The following is a 9068-nucleotide window of genomic DNA, read 5'->3' as shown; positions in this document are numbered from 1 at the left end:
TGATTTATTTTTAATGTAGGGTCAAATTAGTAAATAACACAGGTGTAGGGTCAAATTAGTAAATAACACTTTAGGGTTTTTGCTAGGAATGACTTTCATGATGACACGTGGCTAGGGTTGCCATCATGACAACCTTACATTTATATATATTAAGATTAAGATAAAACTAGTAAGAAACTCGTGCGTTCGCACGAGATCTGGTACGGGACGCGCATTTGTTTTAAATGTACTTTTTTTAATAGAAAAATATCTGGTACCTGTGAAAAAATAATAATTGAATTTATAGAAAAATGTCCGGTACCCGTAAAAAAATAATAATTGAATGTATAGAAAAATGTCTGGTACCTGTGAAAAAAATAATAATTGAATGCATAGAAAAATCTTCGGTACCCGTTAAAAAATAATAATTGAATGTTTTGAAAAATGTCTGGTGCCCGTGAAAAAATAATAATTGAATGTTTAGAAAAATGTCTGGTACCCGTGAAAATATAATATTTGAATGTATAGAAAAATGTCTAGTACCAGTGAAAAAAATAATAATTGAATGTTTAGAAAAATGTCTGGTACCTGTGAAAAAATAATAATTGAATATATAGAAAATTGTTCGGTACCCGTAAAAAAAAAAAATTGAATGTTTAGAAAAATGTCTGGTACCCGTGAAAAAATAATAATCTAAATATATAGAAAAATGCCTGGTACCTGTAAAAAAATAATAATTAAATGTATAGAAAAATGTCTGGTACCCGTAAAAATATTTAGATCAATAAGATTTTTTAATAGAAAATACTATTTTATTATAATATATGTGAATAATAGAAGCTAAATAAATGTAATAAAAAAATAGAAAAAAGCAAATATTAGAAGCAAATAGAAACTAAATATTTGTCTTTCCAAGATGGAAGATTTTTAATATTTTAGATTATATTTGTCTTTCCAATAAATAATTTTTAGATTTTCTTGTATTAGTGATATCATAAACAAAGATTGACCAAAGAAAAAAAGAAATCATAAATATTGAGATTTTGTAATAGTGAAATCATAAATTTTAATTAAGCATTATAGAATTAAATCATAAATTATATAAATTTTCGGTTTCTTGTACTAAAAGTCATTGATTGCATGTAATCCAATAGTATCAGCACGTAAACAAATATTATAATATGTATGAAGTATATTCACTGATTTTGAATATACACACTTCTATACAAGTATCTTTTCATCTCAAAATTTGGTAAAAAAGAATAGTTTTTTATGCAAATTTTTTGAAAATCTAAAAATACAATTTTTTTTTGCTAAATGAATGTGTATTATCGTATATTAATGCAAAACTATCAATTTGACTATATAAGCATAAAAGCTTTCATAATGTCAGTGTATCACTCATTTTCTCTTATATTAATAACATTGTTTATTTTTTATGTATATTTTATATTTATTTAATAAGGGAAGGTAAGATTTTTATTTTTATTTCTATCACAAAATGATTCGATCTTTTTCTCTCGATATATATATATATATATATATATATATATATATATATATATATATATATATATATATATATATATATATATATATATATATATATATATATATATATATATATATAAATTTTCTTTAAAACTTAATATTTGTAAATATTGTTTTAACTCTATAAATAATAATAATTATTAATTATTAATTAGTGTTTATTTTATAATAATAGTCATTAAAGACCGTGTTTAAAATTTATAATTGGAGAAAAAATTGTGTAAACTATTATCAAAACATTTGATTTACTCATGATCAATAGCAAGATACCAATTCATTATAGTCTTTTTTTCAAAAGATAACACTTCTTTACAATATAAATATATTGTAAAAATTAAGCTTTTTTAAAAGTGAAATTTTTAAAAACTGTATATTAAAAATTATTAATTGTGAAAACATTTTTTTTGGTAACTAATTGTGAAAACATTTAATAGTGAAGAGTAATTGAAAATTTTCAATTCAATTAATTATAATATTCAACATTAACAAAATAAGATCAAATCATTAATCAAAAATATTTTGATTTTTATTAATAATTCCACTAACAGATATTTGATAAAAAAAATCAACATGAATCCAATGCAAACACCATTAGGAAGTGAGTTGAGTAAAAGTAGCTTCTCTTTCCAATGAAAACATCTTTAATTACATTGATAGGTTTTACAATGATTTAACTGATGACTGGTTACATCAGAAGGGTAGTAGTTATCATTATAGTACCTTTTTAAAAATTGTGATAATAAAATACCAATAGATGTCATAACAAAGTAAGATAGACTTCTAGAGTAAAAGAGTTGATGTAATATTAGACTATTTGAAGCTTTAGCTTTAAGATCACAAAAGAAAATGTGTGTGGCGTAGAAAATTAATAGCTCCTATGAGCTATTTTAAATGATCCACAAACTTTTCCACCTAACTCCTCCATCTCTCACAGTCAAAATTTTGTATAACTTTTTTCTAAGAATACCTAACTCCTCCATCTCACATAATCAATTTTTTTTTATATTTTTTCAAAGAATCTTATAGCATGAAGTAACAAAATTTTATTTTTCATCCACCACACATAATTTTTCATTCTAATATATACTTACCAAAATTAATTAAAATCTCATTAAAATTATCTTACAAAAAATAGACATTTCATAGAAAAAAATCAACAAAAATATAATTAGAAATCTAAAAAATTAAAAGAAATAAAATAATTCCATCAAATTTATTTTGTCCTTAAACAAAAACGTAGAGCAAAGCTTATGAATTCAAATAAAACTTAATTTTTTTTTTACACTTCAAGAATCCTATATTGTAGTACTCCCTTACAATCAATTATATTGGGATGCTTCGACAAAAATTGTGACAAATCACATATTATATTATATATATATATATATATATATATATATATATATATATATATATATATATATATATATATATATATATATATATATATATATATATATATATATATATATATATATATATATAAACAAAGTAAATGATAAATAATATTTTATACTAATAATGATAATAATAAATGATTATTATTGACTAATCTAATTATCAATCATGTGTCAAACCACAATGAATTTTTTCTTAAATGCTTACCAAATTCACACTATTCAATTTAAATACAGACCAAATTTTCTAATAAATTTGAAAATCAATTTAAGCTGAAAATATGTTGCACCAATATTATGATAAAAGAAATGACTTGAGAAATAGTAAAAAAAAATTAATAAAGGGATATTTTTGAAAATAAAAAATAAAATTATTTATTAAAAGAAAATAATGTAAAAGCAATTTAAAATTATTTATTTTAAATTTAATAATTTTAATCCTACATTTTAATTTTTAAAATTGAAAAATATTATTTATAAAATAGAGAGAAATAAAAGTTAGGGATGTCTTTTATTTTTTATTTTTTATTTTTTAGGCTCTAGAGTACATAAAAGTTAGGTTATTGTGTCTAGTCCGTATAAATTTACTATTTCATGTTGTGGTAACATACAATCTAGTTTATAAATTAGATTTAATCTATTTAATAGTAATATTTGTGACACATCTATTCCCTAGTTTCTTGAGACCACAAATGGTCAGAAAATTATGTGACACATCTATTCATAATTTTTTGAGACCACAAATGAGAGACATGTCAGACAAATTATTCAAAGTCTATTAGTATTTTTTATTTTTTGATAAGCTATTCAAAGTTTATTGCTTAAATCATGATCCTTGCCTAATGGTTATACATTTATGACAACTTTTCATTTATATTTATTTATTATAATAATAAATGTTCATCATTTTTTTTCCTTAAAAATTAAAACCAGAGTTTTGAAGAACCATTAGAAGGCCATTGCATTTTTTATGCATGTCTCTTTCTCTTTGAAGCAAGATAACAAATTACAGAAGTACAAAATAAAAATCAACCATTTGACAATCTTGCAAATAGTATTCACTCAATGACATAAAATGCTTTAAGAAAAACTTCTTTAAATGGAGAAATGCTCATCAAGCTAACTTTTTTTTTAAGTATTTGGAGAAGCAGATTTTTTGGTGGATGAAGAATGAAAAATGAAATCTAATGAAGAAATTAATAGATCTGCAAGTTAAAAAAAAATTAAAAAGAAATCATAAAAGTGTAGATGATACACATTTCAGTCAGTAAAATATAACAACCATTTCAAATCCGACCACAACCACACTCGGCGCCGGAAACGTTCTGCTGCCACCACAGATTCACGCTGCAAAACTATACATCACTGTAAAAAAAACAACAAATAATAACATAAAGACGAAACAAAAAAATCAACATAAAAACTAACAATGATAAAAATGTTAATTTTTTTCAAAACAATAACTATAAAAATGATAACTTTTTATGAAACAATAACCATAAAAATGATAACTTTTTCTGTTAACCTCATCAAACCATAATATAAAACACAAAAACATCACATATTAACGATGAAAAAGATGAATAAAATGTTGATGAAGATGAATGAGTAGAAGCAGGGAGGTTGTGGGTAAAAACATATCTGAAAAAAATATTACCTGCATTAAAAGGTCAAGAAGGTTGTAATGGATCCAAAAAAAAATTGTTATCTGAAAACATATCTGAAAAAATTATTATATATTTATTAAAATTGTATTTATATTTTTTATTTTCGGCTATTGTATAATATACAAAAAATTATAATATTTATAAATAAAATTATTTCTAATATTGTTATCTGGATAGTATTATTATATATTATATATTATATTATTATATATTATTATATTATTATTTATATGATTATTATTAATAGTAGTGCCGAAATATTATATTATTTTTATTATTATTATTATTATTATTATTTATTTTTAATGTAGGGTCAAATTAGTAAATAACACAGGTGTAGGGTCAAATTAGTAAATAGCACTTTAGGGTTTTTGCTAGGAATGGCTTTCATGATGACACGTGGCTAGGGTTGCCATCATGACAACCTTACATTTATATATATTAAGATTAAGATAAAATTAACACACTAAACTAATGAGCTTTTTCACATAGACGCGTTACACAAGCTAACTTAGAGAACAAGCTAATTTAAACAATTGGGCATAACAAACATGTTTATGCTAACAATTATAGCGTTTCGACTATTGCATACTTGAGTGTACTTCGACTACAACATTGCAAGCCTTCAACTACAACATGTGAACAGGCTTCGACTGCATGCTAAGTTCCTGTCAAATTGTCGAACCAATAAGCTACTTTTCGACCATACTAGAGTTCGATTCAATATCTCACATATGACATCTTACAACAAAATCTACACATGATAAAGTATTCCTCTTACTTTCTATTATCCCAAATCCAATGATATTCCAGGTGAATTCTAGCATGGAGGCTCAATTAAGTCCCTCATACAATCGAGAAAAACTCATAATAACTATTTAGACCTCAAAATAAATCAACTTTAATAAATAACCACGCAGCGGATTCACAACTTAAACTTCAAACAAATTATAGCATCTTGCTCAACAACTTAAACTTAAAACAACTTCTCAAAAAGACAACTGCAATTCAAAATAACTAAAATCAAAACATGCGTTCATCCCCCCGAGTACTACGTATCAGAGCTACGACACCAACTAAGCTACTAAGCATTAGCTATTCTTCCTGATTACATGCACGTTACCAACAGAGGGTAACATTCAAACAGAATGGGTGAGATATCGAATAATATAAACAAGTGCATGATAATTAATATATTAGATAAGAATCATACAATGTCGCTACTTTATAACAATAACAAAACGACAATCAACAAACAACATAATAAAATGACAATTTTAAGATGCAACACAAATGCGACTCAACTGTGCATATGCATGTGGTACCATTGGAGCAGAAATCCCAACTTAAAAACTTGCTAGTTTATCAAGGCATCAACAAGGCATAAGCCTTCAACTTTATATTTTGCCAATCCAGGCCAACATGGTGAGCATTATCTCTAACTTAAAAAAATTCAATGTATGTGACTATTATGAATGGCATACAACAACATCAAAACAACTCAAACAACATAGAACCTTTCAACTTTGGCTATTAAGCCTCCAACTTAAACTTGTCCATAATTCGGAATAAATACAACTTATTCATCTGTACCTGCAAATATATGCATTCGACATAATTTCAACAAAATAAATCAACCATAATTACCTAATAATCTATACGAACTACCCCGACGAATTTCGGTCAATTCCGGACAACTGATTTTACCGCTTAATTTACTATTTCGGTACTGGTTCTGCTATTCTGCTAGTACTACCAGCTACTTGTTGTTGTTCTATTAAAATTTGACTTACTGATATAGTTAATTTCCCTGCATCCAAGATATTATACTGTCATCAACAATCCAGCTCTATTACTAAAATATCAGTATCTGCTAGAAATTTGCTATCGACCAATTGTTTTTTTGTTTCTGTTAAATTTCTCTATATCATGCTAACTTGTAATGTTGCTATCTTAATTTCGTTACTAATCCATTAATTCTAATATATTATATCTCACTTACTACATTTATATGTACCTATACAGTAACTAGTTACTACCACCCAAGACCAGAGAAACAAAAACTCTAATTAACACACACACACGTGAACAGACAAAAGCAAGAAAGGACAAGGTGGGGCGCCCACCCCCCCCCTTAAGGAGCGTCCGCCCCCTAGCTCATATAAAAAATATATTTGAGTAAATAAAAAACAAACTATATATATATATATATATATATATATATATATATATATATATATATAAACATTTGGATGTGTTCTGGAAGAGTATAACTTCTGTATTTGGTAAGAATACGTCCATCAATACTAAAAGAAGACTCAAATGCTACAGTCGTAATAGAAATGCTAAGCACATCACGTGCCATTATAGAGAGTATCAGAAACTTTTTCTCATTTAACTTCCAATAAAGAAGTACATCAAAATTTTCGGAGTGTTCTTCATCCAGCTCCATCAATTCATCGTCAAAGTATATATCTAACTCATTTTTTCAGGAACAAACCTACTCTCAATCGAGTTCCATGATTTAAAATTCTGCAAGATATATATGAACGGTTAGTGAAGAAGAATCTAACTAAAGGCATATTGTGACAAGTTGTGAAAATACATAGTTTTTATTTAAGTATAAATGAAACAGATTATATGAAATATAAATTTAACAAATAAAGTAATAGTAAATATTTTCTTATCTGTTCCCCATTGTTTTAAGCAATCAAATAAAGTAGCTTCCAATGCAATACCCGTGTGGGGGGGCTTCATTCGAAGAAAGTTAAGAAGACAACTAACTAACTTCCAATTTTCATCAACAAAGTGAGCAGTCAAACAAATATAACCCTCATTAGTAGATGTTGTCCAAACATTCGATGTTAGACAAATTTTATTTGGAATCCTACCCATGATTTCCTTAAGCTTGATCCTTTCTTTATCATATATCTTTTCAATATCAAACACCGTGGTATTCCTAGAGACCATTTCAACACATGGATTCAAATATTTCACCCAAACTCGATTTTTTTCATACTCGACAAAGCTAAAAGGAAGATCATGTGCAATAATGGCTTCTCCAAGTAACTCACGATGTGTGTTTTGGTTGATTGGGGTTAGGCTCGACGATTCCTCTAGACTAAGAAGGCTCATCTGAAAACTTTTACAAATAAACACGTGACAACTTAGATGTGAAGTTCCATAACTTTGACCAGACTTGGGGTTTTTTCCAATGGCGAAATTAGTACTACAAAAATTGCATGCAGCTCTTTCAACTCCATCTTTTCCCTTACCGATTTTAGTGAAAATAATCCAAAGTGTTGACAATGTTTCCTTACGAGTTTCATCTTGACCTTGTGCATACTCACTCATATCCATTGACTCCATACTATAACAAAAAAACGTGTATTATGTCAAGGTTCCATATTATGAATCACATTCCAAAAAACCAAACACATCCGAAGCATTAGATACAAAGCAAACAAAAGAGTCAAACAAACAATTTTAGAATCTCGAGAAATGAACAAATTAATACCCCTTCTAAACAAGTCTTTGGATTTGGAAATTGAATAGAATTCGAAGTAGGAAACCATGTAGTCATTCCCTTGCGGTCTTAGGAACATAAGCATGCAGGTGATCTTTTTATAAGTCTTTTTATTTGAAACTCAATTGAGAAACATATTTTTTATAATTCAAAACCACATTATTTTTTAAATTGGATTTTAAATAGTATAATCTTTGGAAGTATGCATTTAAAAATACCACCAAACTTTGCACGTTGAAATAGAACTTTCATATATTTTAACTATTTTTTATCAAGAAACTTAGATATATAATGTCATTCCATTACATATTTCCAATATAACAAAATCTAATATACTTTAAGGTAGCCATGTTTTATTATCCAATAAAAAATGAATGGTCCCTCCCTCCTAAAGATGGTGATAATTTAAGGTAGCCATGTTTTATTATCTCACATGACAGAAAAGAAGGAAACTTTTCTAAAGATTATGGTGGATAATTTGAATTTTGATTGGAAGATACCCTAGTCTTCAAGTTCAAATAAACCATTTCTACTACAAGTATTTCATACGCTTTTATCTATTGCATTAGCCAATGCAAGAACAAAACCTACTTATAATACTTTTGAAAATGCAAACAAACCAGAAATCTTATAGCTAATTTACAGGACCGGACATAAATTATCCAATTAGCTAAAAAATGGTTTAATTCTTTAATATGACATAGAGTAGAAGGTTATCTATTCCTCGTCTATATTTCTTTTAGCTGTTTGTAATGGTTGGACAATATTTCTTTCATCTATAAACTATTCTGATAGCTTAGTGAAAATAAACATCTCCCAACTATCTAGTCGATTCCAGTAAAGAGAACTACTTAGGCTTATCGGAATTGAAAAATATTAAGAAACCCAAGAGCAGTAAAATACCTCTGGGATTGTTGAAGCTCCCTAAACTCTGCATAAGTTTTTCCC

Source organism: Vicia villosa, linkage group LG3 (genome assembly GCF_029867415.1).
Source record: "Vicia villosa cultivar HV-30 ecotype Madison, WI linkage group LG3, Vvil1.0, whole genome shotgun sequence".
Taxonomy (NCBI): Eukaryota; Viridiplantae; Streptophyta; class Magnoliopsida; order Fabales; family Fabaceae; genus Vicia; species Vicia villosa.
The sequence above is the reverse complement of the archived record's forward strand: the minus strand, read 5'-3'. Positions refer to the sequence as shown.